This window comes from Eurosta solidaginis, chromosome 2, assembly GCF_040869045.1.
Source record: "Eurosta solidaginis isolate ZX-2024a chromosome 2, ASM4086904v1, whole genome shotgun sequence".
NCBI classification, from domain to species: Eukaryota; Metazoa; Arthropoda; class Insecta; order Diptera; family Tephritidae; genus Eurosta; species Eurosta solidaginis.
Window position 1 is genome coordinate 70,108,201 of NC_090320.1, and position 14,804 is coordinate 70,123,004.

Consider the following 14,804-nt stretch of genomic DNA (forward strand, 5'->3'; position numbering starts at 1 on the left):
GGATTTTGGGATCAGTCCGGGATGCCGTCAGGGTCATTTTGGTATTAGGTGATCATTTGAGGACCTTTCCGGCATCACTTCTGTATGGTTATCGGTATCCGATCAGGATCCCCTCGGAATCATTGCGGGACTTTTTCGGGATCATTTGGGGTCCCTCCCAAGATCATTTCTGGATGGATTTCGGGATCTGTCCGGGATCCCGTCAGGGTCATTTAGGGGTGCGTTCGAGATCCCGTCAGGGTCATTTCGGGACTTCTTCGGGAATATATCGGGATCATTTCTGGATGGTTTATGGGATCCGTGCATGACCCCTTAAGGGTCATTTCGGGAATATTAGGTGATCATTTGAGGACCTTTCCGGCGTCACTTCTGGATGATTTTCGGTATCCGTTCGGGATCCCGTCGGAATCAATGCGGGACTTTTACGGACTCATTTGGGATTCCTTCCGGCATCATTTCTGGATGGTTTTCGGGATTTGTCCGGGATCCCGTCGGGGTTATTTCGGGACCTTTTCGGGGCTAATACGGGATCATTTGGGGATCCTCTAGGGGTCGTTTCGTGACTTTTTCTGTATTATTTCGGGATCATTTTGGGACCCTTTCGGCATAATTTCTTGATGGTTTGCCGGATCCATCAGGGTCATTTCGGGACCATTTTGGGATCATTTGGGGACCCTTCCGAGATCATTTCTGGATCCGTCCGGGATGCCGTAGGAGCCATTTCGGGATTTTTTGTTACTTTTCCGGGATAGTTTTTGCACCCTTCCGGGATCATTTCTGGATCTGTGCGGGATCCCATCTGGGTCAATTCCGGACTATTTCGGGATCATTTTGGAATCCTTCCGGAATCATTTCTGTATGGTTTTCGCGATCCATCGTGGATCCCCTCGGAGCCATTTCGGAACTTTTTCTGGAGTTAGTCGGGATAATTTAGGGACCCTTCCTGGATATTTTCTGAATGGTTTCTGAGATCCGTCCGGGAGCCCGTCAGGGTAATTTCGGAACTTTTTCGGGACTATTTCGGGATCAATTTGGTACCCTTCAGGCATCATTTCTGTGTGGTTATCTGGATAAGTCTAGAATCGTGTCGTTGTCATTTCGGGTTTTTTTGGGACTACTTCGGGAACTTTTGGAAACACTTCCGGGGCGTTTCTGGATGGTTTTCGGGATCCGTCCGCGATAGCGTCGGGGTCATTTCGTGGCTTTTTCTGGATAATTTCGTTATCATTTTGGGATCCTATCAGGTTATCACCTCATAAAGTTCTTTTTTTTACTCAATTACAAAAATAAAATGCATTAGACAGAAAAAAAATTTTAAACAGATAACTTTATAAGCAGGCTAACGTGAATAGCCCACATATTTCATTTTCTCCTTGCGGACGGGGCCGCGGGTAAAGGCTAGTATATTATAAATGGCAAAGTTTGGATGTGAAGATGTTTGGATGTTTGGATGTTTGTCCAGACGTTTGTCTTTGTGACTCAATCACGCAAGAACGGCTGGACGGATTTGTATGAAATTTGGCATGCATATAGCCAATAGTCTAGAAGGATCTACTAGCTATATATTTTTCAAAAGGGGCGTGGTCTCCGCCCCCTAGGAACAGTTATAATTTAATTATTATATTTTTTTGTCTTTGCGACTGAATCACGCCAGAACGGCTTCACGGATTTTGATGAAATTTGGGACAGAGATAATAGGCTACTGGCGAAATTTTTTTCGAACATGGAAAGGGGGAAGGGGGTCCCACGACCCCTTCGAATAATTACTTTTTAACAATTTTTACACATTATAACTGTACGTATACTGACCTTCACCAATATTACAAACTCAATGGGTGAAATAAGTCGAGGGCTTACAAAGTGAGCAGTGATACACCCCCCCCCCCCCCCCCCCCCTTTCCCCTCTCGTGCAAAATCTATAAATTGTTATAACTCAATGTAAATTTTGTCCTAAAATCAATAATTTTTGGTGTCTGGCTCATACAGATCGAGATCTAAACAATTTTGGAAAAACGATCAGTGGTACTCTCCTCCTCCCGCCATCCGCCCTCCTTCAATTGCTTTTATTAGCACGCTTTTATTAGCTTTACCTGTATGTTTCTTTGTAACTCTTCATTCGCTCCAACGCGCCTGTTGCCTTATTAACATGGTTTTATAATTATCTTCACCCTATTTGTAATCCCGTTTGGGTCATCTCGTGACCCTTCAGGGATCATTTCTGGATGGTTTTCGGGATCCGTCCGCGATCCCGCCGGGGTCATTTCTGGACTTTTTCGGGACTATTCCGGGATTATTTTGGGACCCTTCCGGGATCATTTGTGTATAGTTTTCGGGATCCGTCCGGGATTCCGTCGGGATTATTTTGGGACATTTTCGGGACTATTCCGGGATCATTTCGGGACTATTTCGCGATCATTTGGGGAACCTTCCGGCATCATTTCTGGACGGTTTTCGGGATCCGTCATCCCGTCGGGGTCATTTCGGAACTTTTTCTCGACTAAGACGGGATCATTTGGGGTAGCTTCCGGCATCATTGCTAGATGGTTTTAGGGATCCGTCCGGGATCCCGTCTTGGTCATTTCGGGACTTTTTCTCGACTTATACGGGATCATTTGGGGACCCTTTCGGCATCATTTCTCGATGGTTTTCGGGATCCGTCCGGAACCCGTCGGGGTCATTTCTGGACTTTCTCGACTGATACGGGATCATTTGAGGACCCTTTCGGCATCATTTCTGAATGGTTTTCGGGTTCCGTCCGGATCCCGTCAGGGTCATTTCGGGGCCCTTTCTCGACTAATACGGGATCATTTGGGGACCCTTTCGGCATCATTTCTAAAAGGTTTTCGGGATCCGTCCGGGATCCCGTCGGGGTCATTTCGGGACTTTTACTCGACTAATACGGGATCATTTGGGGACCTTTTCGGCATCATTTCTGTGTGGTTTTCGGGATCCGTTCGGGATCCCTTCAGGGTCATTTTGAGACTAATACGGGTTCCTTTGAGGTACCTTGCGGCATCATTTCTAGATGGTTTTCGGGATCCATCAGGGATCCCGTCGGGGTCATTTCTGGACTTTTTCTCGACTAATACGGGATCATTTGGGGTAGCTTCCGGCATCATTGCTAGATGGTTTTAGGGATCCGTCCGGGATCCCGTCTTGGTCATTTCGGGACTTTTTCTCGACTTATACGGGATCATTTGGGGACCCTTTCGGCATCATTTCTCGATGGTTTTCGGGATCCGTCCGGAACCCGTCGGGGTCATTTCGGGACTTTTTCTCGACTAATACGGGATCATTTGGGGACGCTTTCGGCATCATTTCTGGATGGTTTTCGGGATCCATCCGGGATCCCGTCGGGGTCATTTCAGGACTTTTTCTCGACTTATACGGGATCATTTGGGGACCTTTTCGGCATCATTTCTGTATGGTTTTCGGGATCCGTTCGGGATCCCTTCAGGGTAATTTTGGGAGTTTTTCTCGACTAATACGGGTTCATTTGAGGTACCTTCCGGCATCATTGCTAGATGGTTTTCGGGATCCGTCCAGGATCCAATCAGGGTCATTTCGGGACTATTTTGGGATCATTTGGGTTACCTTCCGGCACCATTTCTATATGATTTTGAGGATCCGTCCGGGATCCCGTCGGGGTTATTTCGGAAATTTTTCTCGACTAATACGGGATCATTTGGCGACCCTTTCGGCATCATATTTGGATGATTTTCGGGATCCGTCCGGGAACCCGTTGGGGTCATTTCGGGACTTTTTCTCGACTAATACGGGATCATTTGGGACGCTTTCGGCATCATTTCTGGATGGGTTTCGGCATCCGTCCGGGATCCCGTCTTGGTCATTTCGGGACTTTTTCTCGACTTATACGGGATCATTTGGGGGCCCTTTCGGCATCATATCTGGATGCTTTTCGGGATCCGTCCGGGAACCAGTCGGGTTCATTTCGGGTATTTTTCTCGACTAATACGGGATGATTTGGGGACGCTTTCGGCATCATTTCTGTATGGTTTTCGGGATCCGTCCGGGATCCCGTCGGGGTCATTTCGGGACTATTTCGGGATCATTTGGGGTACCTTCCGGCATCATTTCTAGATGGTTTTCGGGATCCGTCCGGGATCCCGTCAGGTTCATTACGGAACTATTTCGGGATCCTTTGGGGTACCTTCCGGCATCATTTCTATATGGTTTTGAGGATCCGTCCGAGATCCCGTCAGGGTCATTTCGGGACTATTAGGGGATCATTTGAGGACCTTTCCGGCATCATTTCTGGATAGTTTTCGGAATCCGTCTGGGATCCCGTCGGGGTCATTTCAGGACTTTTTCGGGACTAATACGGGATCATTTTGGGACCCTTCCGGAATCATTTCTGTATGGTTTTCGCGATCCGTCGTGGATCCCCTAAGGACCCTTCCTGGATATTTTCTGGATGGTTTTTGAGAACCGTCCGGGAGCCCGTCAGGGTCATTTCGGAACTTTTTCGGGACTATTTCGGGATCATTTTGGTACCCTTCAGGCATCATTTCTTTGTGGTTCTCTGGATAAGTCTAGAATCGTGTCGTTGTCATTTCGGGTTTTTTGGGACTATTCCGGGAACTTTTGGAGACCCTTCCGTGGCATTTCTAAATGGTTTTCGGGATCTGTCCGCGATAGCGTCGGGGTCATTTCGTGGATTTTTCTGTATAATTTCGGGATCATTTGGGGATCCTGTCAGGTTATCAGCTCATTTAGTTCTTTTTTTACTCAATTACAAAAATAAAATGTATTGGACAGAAACATCTTTTTAAACAGATAACTTGATAAGCAGGCTAACGTGAATATCCCATATATTTAATTTTCTCCTTGCGGACGGGGCCGCGGGTAAAGGCTAGTATATTATAAATGGCAAAGTTTGGATGTGAAGATGTTTGGATGTTTGGATGTTTGCCCAGACGTTTGTCTTTGTGACTCAATCACGCAAGAACGGCTGAACCGATTTGGATGAAATTTTGCATACATATAGCCAAAAGTCCAGAAGTATCTCCTAGCTATATATTTTTCAAAAGGGGCGTGGTCGCCGCCCCCTAGGAACAGTTATAATTTAATTATTATATTTTTTCGTTTTTGTGACTGAATCACGCCAGAACGGCTAGACGGATTTTGATGAAATTTGGGACACAGACAGTAGTCTACTAGCGAAATTTTTTTCGAACACGGAAAGAGGGGTCGGGGTCCCACGACCCCTTCGAGCAATTACTTTTTAACAATTTTTACACATTATAGCTTTACGTATACTGGCCTTCACCAATATCACAGACTCAAGGGGTCAAATAAGTCGAGGGCTTACGAAGTAAGCAGTCACACCCTCAGCCCCCCCTTTATCTCCCCCTCTGGTGTATAATCTATAAATTGTTATAACTCAATATAAATTTTCTCCTAAATCAATAGTTTTTGTATGTGGCACATACAGATCGAGATCTAGACAATTTTGGAGGAACGATCAGTGGTCCTCTCCTTTTACTCCCGCCATCCGCCCTCCTTCAATTGTTTTTATTAGCACGCTTTTATTAGCTTTACCTGTATGTTTCTATGTAACTTTTCATTCGCTCCAATGCGCCTGCTGCCTTATTAACATGGTTTTATAATTAGCTTCACTTCATATGGAGACCCTTCCGGGATCATTTCTGGATGGTTTTTTCGGGACTATTTCGGGATCATTTTGGGAGCCTTCCGGGATCATTTCTGTATAGTTTTCGGGATCCGTCCGGGATCCCGTCGGGGTTATTTTGGGACATTTTCGGGACTATTCCGGAATCATTTCGGGACTATTTCGCGATCATTTGGGGACCCTTCCGGCATCATTTCTGGATGGTTTTCGGGATCCGTCCGGGATTCCGTCGGGGTACTTTCGGGATCATTTGCGTACCTTCGAGAGATAAATTCTTGATGGTTGCCGGGATCATTACGGGCCTTTTTCTGGGTTATTTTGGGTCCCTTTAGGCATCATTTCTGGATGGTCTTCGGGATTCGTCCGGCATCCCGTCGGAATCCCTAAATATACCAATCCCTAAAATTAAAATTAAAGGCCCAACACATTCTACTTTGCGGTTTTTTCCCGCAGGCTTCACGGAGTAACGCACGTTGAAAATTTTCCTGCCCCTATGATCAAAATTTAAATGAATGATGAAAAATTAAAAACATAATTTTTTTTTAACATAACAACAAATTATATTGAATGTGGAAGATTTTTCTTAAATTGCAGAAATTTCAAGAAGAAATGCCAAATTAAGTATTTGAATTTCTTTTGTGTTACTTTGGCCTTGCCGTTACTTTGACTCTGGAATAAGCCGGAGTCATTGGAGCCGTATGTCGTATCGCTGTATCCGTATCCCTAACGTAATCAGCTGTTTATCGTTACGACGGTAAACCAAAACCCAATTGGTTGGCTACGATACGGTTACGACCTTAGCGGCACCAATAATCGATTGCATTGATTCTCATAAGGTTGGTCGAATCAGCTGTTAAAAGGTTACCGATACGGTTACAGATAAAGCACCAATGTCTCCATCTTTAGGAACATATCAGTGAAGACGTGTGTGTTCAAAGTCAACTGTTTACGCAACGTAAGCGACGCAAAAGTCGAATGTGCTTGGACCTTAAGTTAACAAACATAAACAAATTCAGTCGTATTTCAATTATAAAATTTTTATACTTGCACCAGTTCATTAAAATTACAAATGCATACCTGAACGTAAATATCGCTGCCGAAAAAGTCAATGTCACAGCCAATTAGTCCACGACTTTTCACAATTAAATATTGCTGCTACAGCCGTTGTTTAGCAGTGATTTTTAATTAATTCATTTTATTTGTTTTCTGATACCTGCTGTAATTTTGAAATGGACGAAATCAATGTGTTGACATGTAAACACAAAAAAAATCTAAAAATTAGTTCAGAAACTGTTTTTATTTTTCTAAGACATAGAATGTTATAATTATTTTGTCGTGCAGCTGTGATAATAACTAAAACGTTTTCCAAGTTACAAATACTTTTGTTTGGCCAATAATAACATACTAACGGTATGACCATGCAGCGTCGTTTTGACTCATGCTATTTGTCAACAATATATCAAATATCGTATTTTTAGGAAATCTATGACTTTTATGGGTGTTTGCAACGTTACGGACTTGTCATCCTGGCACACTTTTTTGAGTATAAAAGCTATCATGCCAACCTAATAAGACCGCACTGCGTTTTTTTAACGCACGCAAACAACCGGCGTTTTTTGCCCTAACCCAAATAAGCATGCGTTGCGAAAATGTAAAGCATGTGTGCAAACGTCACGTTGGGTTGCTCTCATACAAGTTGTATGTGCATGTGACATTTTTGACAGAAAATGACTTGCGTGCGTTTATATTAGGTTGGCATGTATAGTAGGCATTGGATCAAAATCTTTTTTTATAAACGACATTCGCAGACATATATCAGACCAATTACAAATATTTTTTCATAAGCGATACACTGCTACTTTATGGTGACCTAAATCTGCTGTTCGAACCTTCCGAAAACGTGCCTCATACTTGAGGTGATATAATAGCCGTGTTTTGTTTACATGTATATAGTACATATACCTTTGCGGGTAAAAAAAAGCGCTTATCACCACTTAGTTAATGGTTAGGAGCCCTTCTAGCGGCAATTATTGAAGACTTATTTCATATGTATAAATAGTAGCTAAGTTTAAAGTTTAAGTGCATAAGTATATTAGAGATATACGCCATCGATAAACGCCGCCGCCGCCGCTGATTTGGGACGTTTTGCGCACGTCGCCGCTGCATGAATGCACAAAAATATGCCTATGAATACATTCACACAAATTATGTACAAGCACTTATTCAATTCTCTGGCATGAGAACTTATGTGTATGCGTACAAAAGGCTGTGAGTAGCAAAATATACGGTCTCGTCTCATGCAGCACAACTACAACCAATGGCGTCAACGCATGTGTGTAGTACAACTTGTGCATTCAGTATATTCTTGTATATTCAGTAGTACTACATGTATCGCAGGTGTACTTGTGTATACAACTACAGCTTGGTGAATTTTAAGGAATTATAAAAATGTACACTAGTTGCCCGTGTAAAACTTATTTATTATAACAAAATAAAGTGCATAAATGTGCCATTTTAGGATTTTATTTATTTTTCATATTAATGCGTTTTCTTATGTTAGATATTAATATCTCTTTAACTAAGTAGATTTAACTTATACTATTTAAGCAAGCAAGTTTTTTTTTTATATATGTTCTAAATATTTTTCATATTGATATGTAAAAACATTATTTTTTCAACACGTCGGGTTAAACCCTTACGATTATCTGAAAGTAATTGCTTGGCGCTTGAAAATACTCTTTCTGAAGGGGCACTACTAGTAGGAGTAGCAAATATTTTTCGGCTTAGCTGGAATAACAGAGGATATTTAAGTTTATTAAACTCCCACCACTTTAGAATGTCATGCATGACCTCAGAAATATTTTCATATAGCATCAATTCTTGTTGTACTAAGTCAATACTACTAGGTATGTTTTGAGGCTGGAGAAATCCGGAAAATAGGCATTCTTTTTCGTTTGAAAGTGAATTCTGCTGACAGTTTTCATTGTTAATCAAACTGTCTTCATTTATTAGCTTTTCAAGCAAAGTTTTACAATGTTCTTTGACTTCATTTTTCTCAACAGCAGTAAACTGGGAGAGATTGTTAGTCGGTGGGAACAGAAATAGAGCTATGTTATGAATCATTGTTAAATTACTAAGTACAGTGTCCCTAAGCAATGTGCGCAGCCGTAGCTTCAAATCTTCTATGCATTCTGACCCATCGTTGGTTGATTCACAATGCCGCATAAAGTAGTAAACATGTACTATTACTAAATGTAAGGTTGGATAGCTATCGCCTTCCAACTCTTTTGATGTTTCCTCAATTTTAGCCAGCACTTTAAGGGTATCTGTTAAGGCATTTAAGCTTATTCCACTAATACAGCTCAGTTGACGATTTTCCTCCAAAATATTTCCAACGTCCACCCAGTTATTTTTGAGAGACTGTAGCATGTAGTAAACTGTGTTCCATCTTGTCGGAGAAATGCTTTTAAGGGTTGTTGTCAATTGTGCATTGGCTCCAGATTTCTTGAAATACTTGACGACATGTGAATATTTTTCTTTCATTTCGCTAATATCGGCTGACTTGTTAAGAGATTTTTCCACGATGTTGTGCAATAAATGTGTAATAAAAAATATGTGGTTGTGATGTTGGAAAGCGGCTTTCATGTTAGTTCCTCTATCCGTAACAATAATGGCTTTATCCAAGGAGCAATCAAATTCGTCCAGAGAATCCGTCACTTTTTGCAGAATTCTTTGATCTATTGTGAAAAAGTTCGTGAAAAAACAATCAGGGTATTGAAATAGGCAATTCTTACTGGTACAGGGCTCGGAGTCCATGGACTTAAAAGCAAGCAATTTTGTGAATAATTTTGCATTTGTAATAAAGTGCACCGTTAGTGATAAGTAGGAATGCTTTGAAACAGTGTCTGTCCATATATCCGAAGTGAGTCTAAGAAATCCGCCACTTAGTTCCTTTAGTTCTGTTCTCATTTCATCATAGGCAATTTTGTAGAGCTTGTCTATGTTTCTGGATACAGTGGTAGGGTGTGGTAGCAATTTTTTAAACGTCTACATTTGGACCATACTTGGCTCCTATTGACAATATTAGCTCTGTGTATTCATGCAGGCCTTCATCCTCGACAATTTGAAACGATCGGCAATATTTACAACCCATCCTGTAACAGATCGGACAACGTCCTTTCTTGTTTCGTTATCAACATCAATTCGGGTCCTATTGTCAACTCGATCTGTAAAAGTTTTGTAACACTTGTGTTTGACTAAATTTGATGTGATCTTTGTAAAGGTTAAAACGCTACTGCAGTCTTTGCAAGCTACTACTTTGTCCAAAAAGCTGCCGCCAATATCTGCTTTGCCGAAAATATTCCAAACTTTGCTCTTTCCGGCAGTTAAAATGATTTTATCGTCTCCCTTGACTATTTTTTCTTTTATTTCGGCAAATTGGCGATTTTTTACGGACATCGGTGAATTGGCTGATGTTAATTGATCCATGATATATGTATATATTTGTGCACTAAATATTAAAAGGCTTCAGAAAAAGTATTGTGGTTTAGTTGGTGATACTTCAATGTAGTTATCCATTGGTATACTCTTTCTTCAGTTAATTTCTCTATTTATATAGTTCTATTCCGCGCTTTATTTCAAAGCGTATGTACATGTATTCTATATATACTGAGGTGCGTGAGCTTTACCGCGGCTGTCCCCGAGTGCCACACGTCCTTTTTTTTCAAAAAATTAATAATGAAAAATGAATTCAAATAAAATGACGCATGTTAGGTTAGGTTGAACTGGCCGGTCCATGAGGACCTCACATAGACTGAATAAGTCCGAAGTGTTACCAGAAGTTTGTTTTAACGACCAAACTGAAAACCCCTATCAAAAACCAGGACCTATGTTGTAAAATAAATCCGTCCTCTTGGCAAATACTAGCAGCTTCCTAGGATTTAAGCTATTTGCTGCTTCTAGATCTGACAGCTGTATCACTCCTAATAGCTGGAGTCTTTGCCTGGCAAGCGCAGGGCAAGAGTACAGAACGTGCTCGATCGTTTCCTCCTCCAGCCCGCACTTCCTACATCTGCTATCACAGACCAAGCCTAATTTAAAGGCATGTAACGCCAGAAGGCAGTGTCCAGCCAGAATACCCGTCATGAGTCTACAGTCCCCTCTTTTTAATGATAGAAGCAACTTTGTTAGTCTAAGGTTGTAAGGCCTACACATAATCTTCGACACTTTACAGCCCCTCGCTTGAACCCACGCCTTTCCTGCTTGGTCGATCACGTGCACCTCTTGCCATCGCTTAATTTCGCCCAGTCTAATTGGGACGTCTACGGGATGCACTCTTTTTAGCTAGTTCATCCGCTTTTTCATTCCCATATGCCCTGGGACCCAATATAGATGTATGCTTCTCCCTGTCCCGATTTTCTCCAGGGACTGCTTACACTCTAACACGCATTTAGATGCCGTGCTATGCGAGATTATTGCCTTAATTGCTGCTTGAGTGTCAATATAAAAGTTAACACGATTGCAGCTTGGGCTATTTTCTTCCAGGATTTCTACTGCTTTGGTTACGGCTACTATTTCCGCTTGGAAAACGCTACAGTAATCCGGCAGCCTGTAGGATTTGTTTATTTCCGGATCAGCACAGTATACCGCAGACCCTACTCCTTCCACTACTTTGGAACCATCTGTGTACACATGTATCGCCTCGTCCGCCATTTGAGCACCCTTGCGCCAAACGTCCACCTCTATTGTGGCCTTGAGATCGCCCTCGAAGCGCAGATAGGGAATCAGGTAGTATGTTCGTATTGTGATTGATGACGCTATACTACTATGGCCGTATGGTCGGCGCTCAAGCTGCCCCGAGGCACCGAGCCTGGTTGCAGTTGTTAGCGCTATGTTCTTTAGTACCAGGTCTACAGGTGGAATGTGCAGAATGGAATACAGTGCAGCTGTCGGGGTTGTTTTCAGGGCTCCCTGAAAAGCATTGGTAGTCTGCATACCCCCTCTAATTTTTTGAGGTAGGTTGCTTTTTGTGAGGCTTTCCACCAAACAAGAACTCCATAGTATAAGATAGGGCTTACAATCGCTCTAAAACCCAATGAGAAAGAGAGGGCGATAAGCCCCACGTGCACCTCAGCATTCTTTTACATGCATAAAGTGCCGCTGAAATCTTCTTCACCCTCTCCTCCACGTTGAGCTTCCAAGACAGCTTACTGTCTAGGATGATTCCTAGATAATTTGTGCAAGGTTTCTCCTGTAGGGTCACCCCTCCTAACTTTCGCCTGATCCAATTTGGGACCTTGTACCTCTTTGTAAACAAGACCATATCTGTCTTATCCGCGTTGACTTACAACCCGACATTTGATGCCTAGGTATGAATATCCCGAAGCGCCCGATCCATCAAAGAGCTAATCGTTGGAAGGCACTTTCCACTTATGACAATTGCAACGTCATCCGCGTAAGCTGTAAGTTTTACGGGACCCCCATCAAATCGCCTGAGCGGTTGGTTGATGACCAGCGTCCACAGCAGAGGTGATAGCACCCCTCCCTGCGGAGTTCCCCTGTCCACGGATTTCGTGGCCTCGTACAATACCCATTTTGATGAATTCTTGCTGCAATTTAACATGCAGCCGATCCATCTGGTTAAGGCTGGATGTACTTTAATGTAATTAAGACCATTCATAATCGCCCATTTAGAAACATTATTGAAAGTCCCGGCAATGTCTAAGAAGACTCCTGGAGCATATTCCTTATATTCCAGGGCTTTCTCTACGCTTATTACCACCCTCTGCAATGCGGTGTCTACCGACTTGCCTTTGGTGTACGTATGTTGTGTTGTGGAGAGCAGCTTTTCATCCACGTTGGACTTTATGTACACATCTATCAGCCTCTCAAATTTATAATCTTTGGGATACACGTGACCGATCTTCCCTGCCTTTGGTAGTGCGGTACATGATTCAGTCTTATGCACCCATCGAATATTATTTTAAGCCATTCCACGACCCCCCTACTTGAAACTTGTAGCAGGGCCGGGAATATATCATCTGAGCCCGGCGATTTAAACTTAGAAAACGTCTTCACTGCCCATTCGATCTTAGTATCGGTCACCAAGCGCGGAATTATCCGCTCCGTGATCGAAGTGTCAGCGCTATCTGCTAGCTATTCTAAACCATCTCCCGATGAGAAATGTGTATCGAGAAGCCCCTCAAGGGATTCCTCACTATTACGTGACCATTCCCCGTTCTATTTCTTTACTAGTCCCTGGACTATATTTCCCCTTGCTAGGACTTTTCTCAACCGTGCTGTTTCGCTGGAGCACTCTATGTCCGTACAGAAACTTTTCCATGAGATTCTCTTCGCCCTGGAAATTTCACGCTTGTAGATCCTCAGTAGATCCCTGTACTCGTCCCGACACGCTTCGCTTTCCGCGGTCTTTGCTAGCTTAAGCATTTAATTTATCTGTCTTCTTAGAAGACTCAGCTCATTGCTCCACCATGGCGGCTTTGCTTTTCCTCTGAATCTTCTTAAGCGTCCTTATTAGGAATTCATTAGACTCCTCCAGTTCTTCCACATTGGCAACCTCTTTGGATTGTCCCAGTTACGTTTCTACCTGTTTCTGGAATTTAGTCGAGTTTGTTGACCTAGGGTTTCTAAAGGTTCCTCCCTTCCCTACCCCCTTTATGGGGATGCTGAAGCTGATATACGCATTGTCGGAGAAGGATGGTCTATCAAGAACCATCCAATCATACCTTGATATATCACGTTCGGAGCTCAGTGTAATATTCAAAACATTGCTGGATGTTGGACCAATGTATGTAGAGACATTTCCCCTGTTGGCTGTCTGCAAATTGGTTTGCAGGATGTAACAAAATAGAGATTCGCCTCTCTCGTTCATATCTGCTTCTCCCCACGCATTGTGGTGCGCATTTGCATCCGCGTCTATGACCAACCGCCCTTTGTGCCCTTCGTCCTGTACTAGCCGTTTGCACTCCATCGGTAGAACCTCCGCAGCATGGGCCATGTAGCAGGATGCCAGGATAAGTGCCTGCTTATTCCTTTGCTCAACGGTCACCACTACGAGGTCCTCAGTAGTATAATTAGGCAGCATATATGAACGCAGCTGTTAACTTACCATTACTACAGCTCGCACCCGTCCTTCTGTTTGCGCATAATCAACGCGAACCCTCCTCAAGGGTAAGGATGAGTTCGCTCGACGCCACTTTAATGTGTTGGAGGTTTATCTGTAGGACTTGCAGCATAATTGGGCTGTTTGTCCCCCTCCAGCACCTTCGTCATGACGTCGTCGTCCTCCCCTTGTCCTTTCGGTTTAGAGTGTTCGAAGCCCCTTTCAGCCTCTTGTAACTGTTGTGCCGGGTATTCCTCTGTGCGACTCACAGCACCACCTGGCTGTTGGTCCTCTTCTAACACCTTCGTGGTGGCGTCGGCTACCTCCACCTGTCTTTTTCCCTTAGGCTTTTGAGGTCCTTTTCGGATAAGGTTCTTAATTATACCATACCCACTATTCCATATATATTTAGACCCACTTCCAGTGTGTTAGGATTTTTATCCTCGGAACTTCTTTTCCTTAGTCGCAAATAAATTTTGCCTGTACCAATGAACATTTTTCCAAGCTGCGTGTACAATATATCCTCCGCCTGCTTGTTTATTTAGAAGGTGTAGAACTGACCTTCCTCCGTAGGCCAAGATACAGTAAGGGAGGATTTGGGCTTTATCCGCCACCTCAAACCGCGCGTTCGTGCCTTGCCTTTGACGGTTTGGAACCACTTCCTCGAGCCACCGCAAGCTCGCGATGTTGTCGAAACCTATCATTTTCCCACCATTATACAATCCCCCTGAATCAAAGATTGGACGGGCCTTACTTGGTTGTTCCCGCATCATCTTAAGCATTAAGCTAATAAGCTCCCTTTCAACAGATCTCCACCTTTCACTATTCATCTGTCCGAAAGAACTACAACGATCAACCAGCGCCACAGTCAGTGACTGCTTTGCCACATCACTTATCTGCTCGGGAAAAGCCGGTGTCTTAGTGTTAGCTCCCTTTGGCACCTCCGAGAAAGTCGGAGTCTTAGCTTTAACTCCCTTTAGCACCTCCGAGAAAGCCGGAGTCTAGCGTTATCTCCCTTTGGCTTATCTC

The 14,804-nt window shown here is 43.3% G+C and overlaps 1 protein-coding gene across 12 annotated transcripts in view; it reads right to left on the minus strand.

The window, feature by feature from the left end:
• The window catches only part of Duox (dual oxidase), a 238,480-nt gene that overhangs the window by 78,691 nt on the left and 144,985 nt on the right, over nt 1-14,804 (minus strand). The window contains exon 1 of one of the 12 annotated variants that reach the window (XM_067765640.1): nt 6,731-6,749. The exons of the other annotated variants lie outside the window; for them this stretch is intronic. The gene's annotated coding sequence lies outside the window, so the exon portion shown is untranslated. Of the gene's footprint in view, nt 1-6,730; nt 6,750-14,804 lie in introns of those variants that run through there. 12 annotated transcript variants of the gene reach the window in all.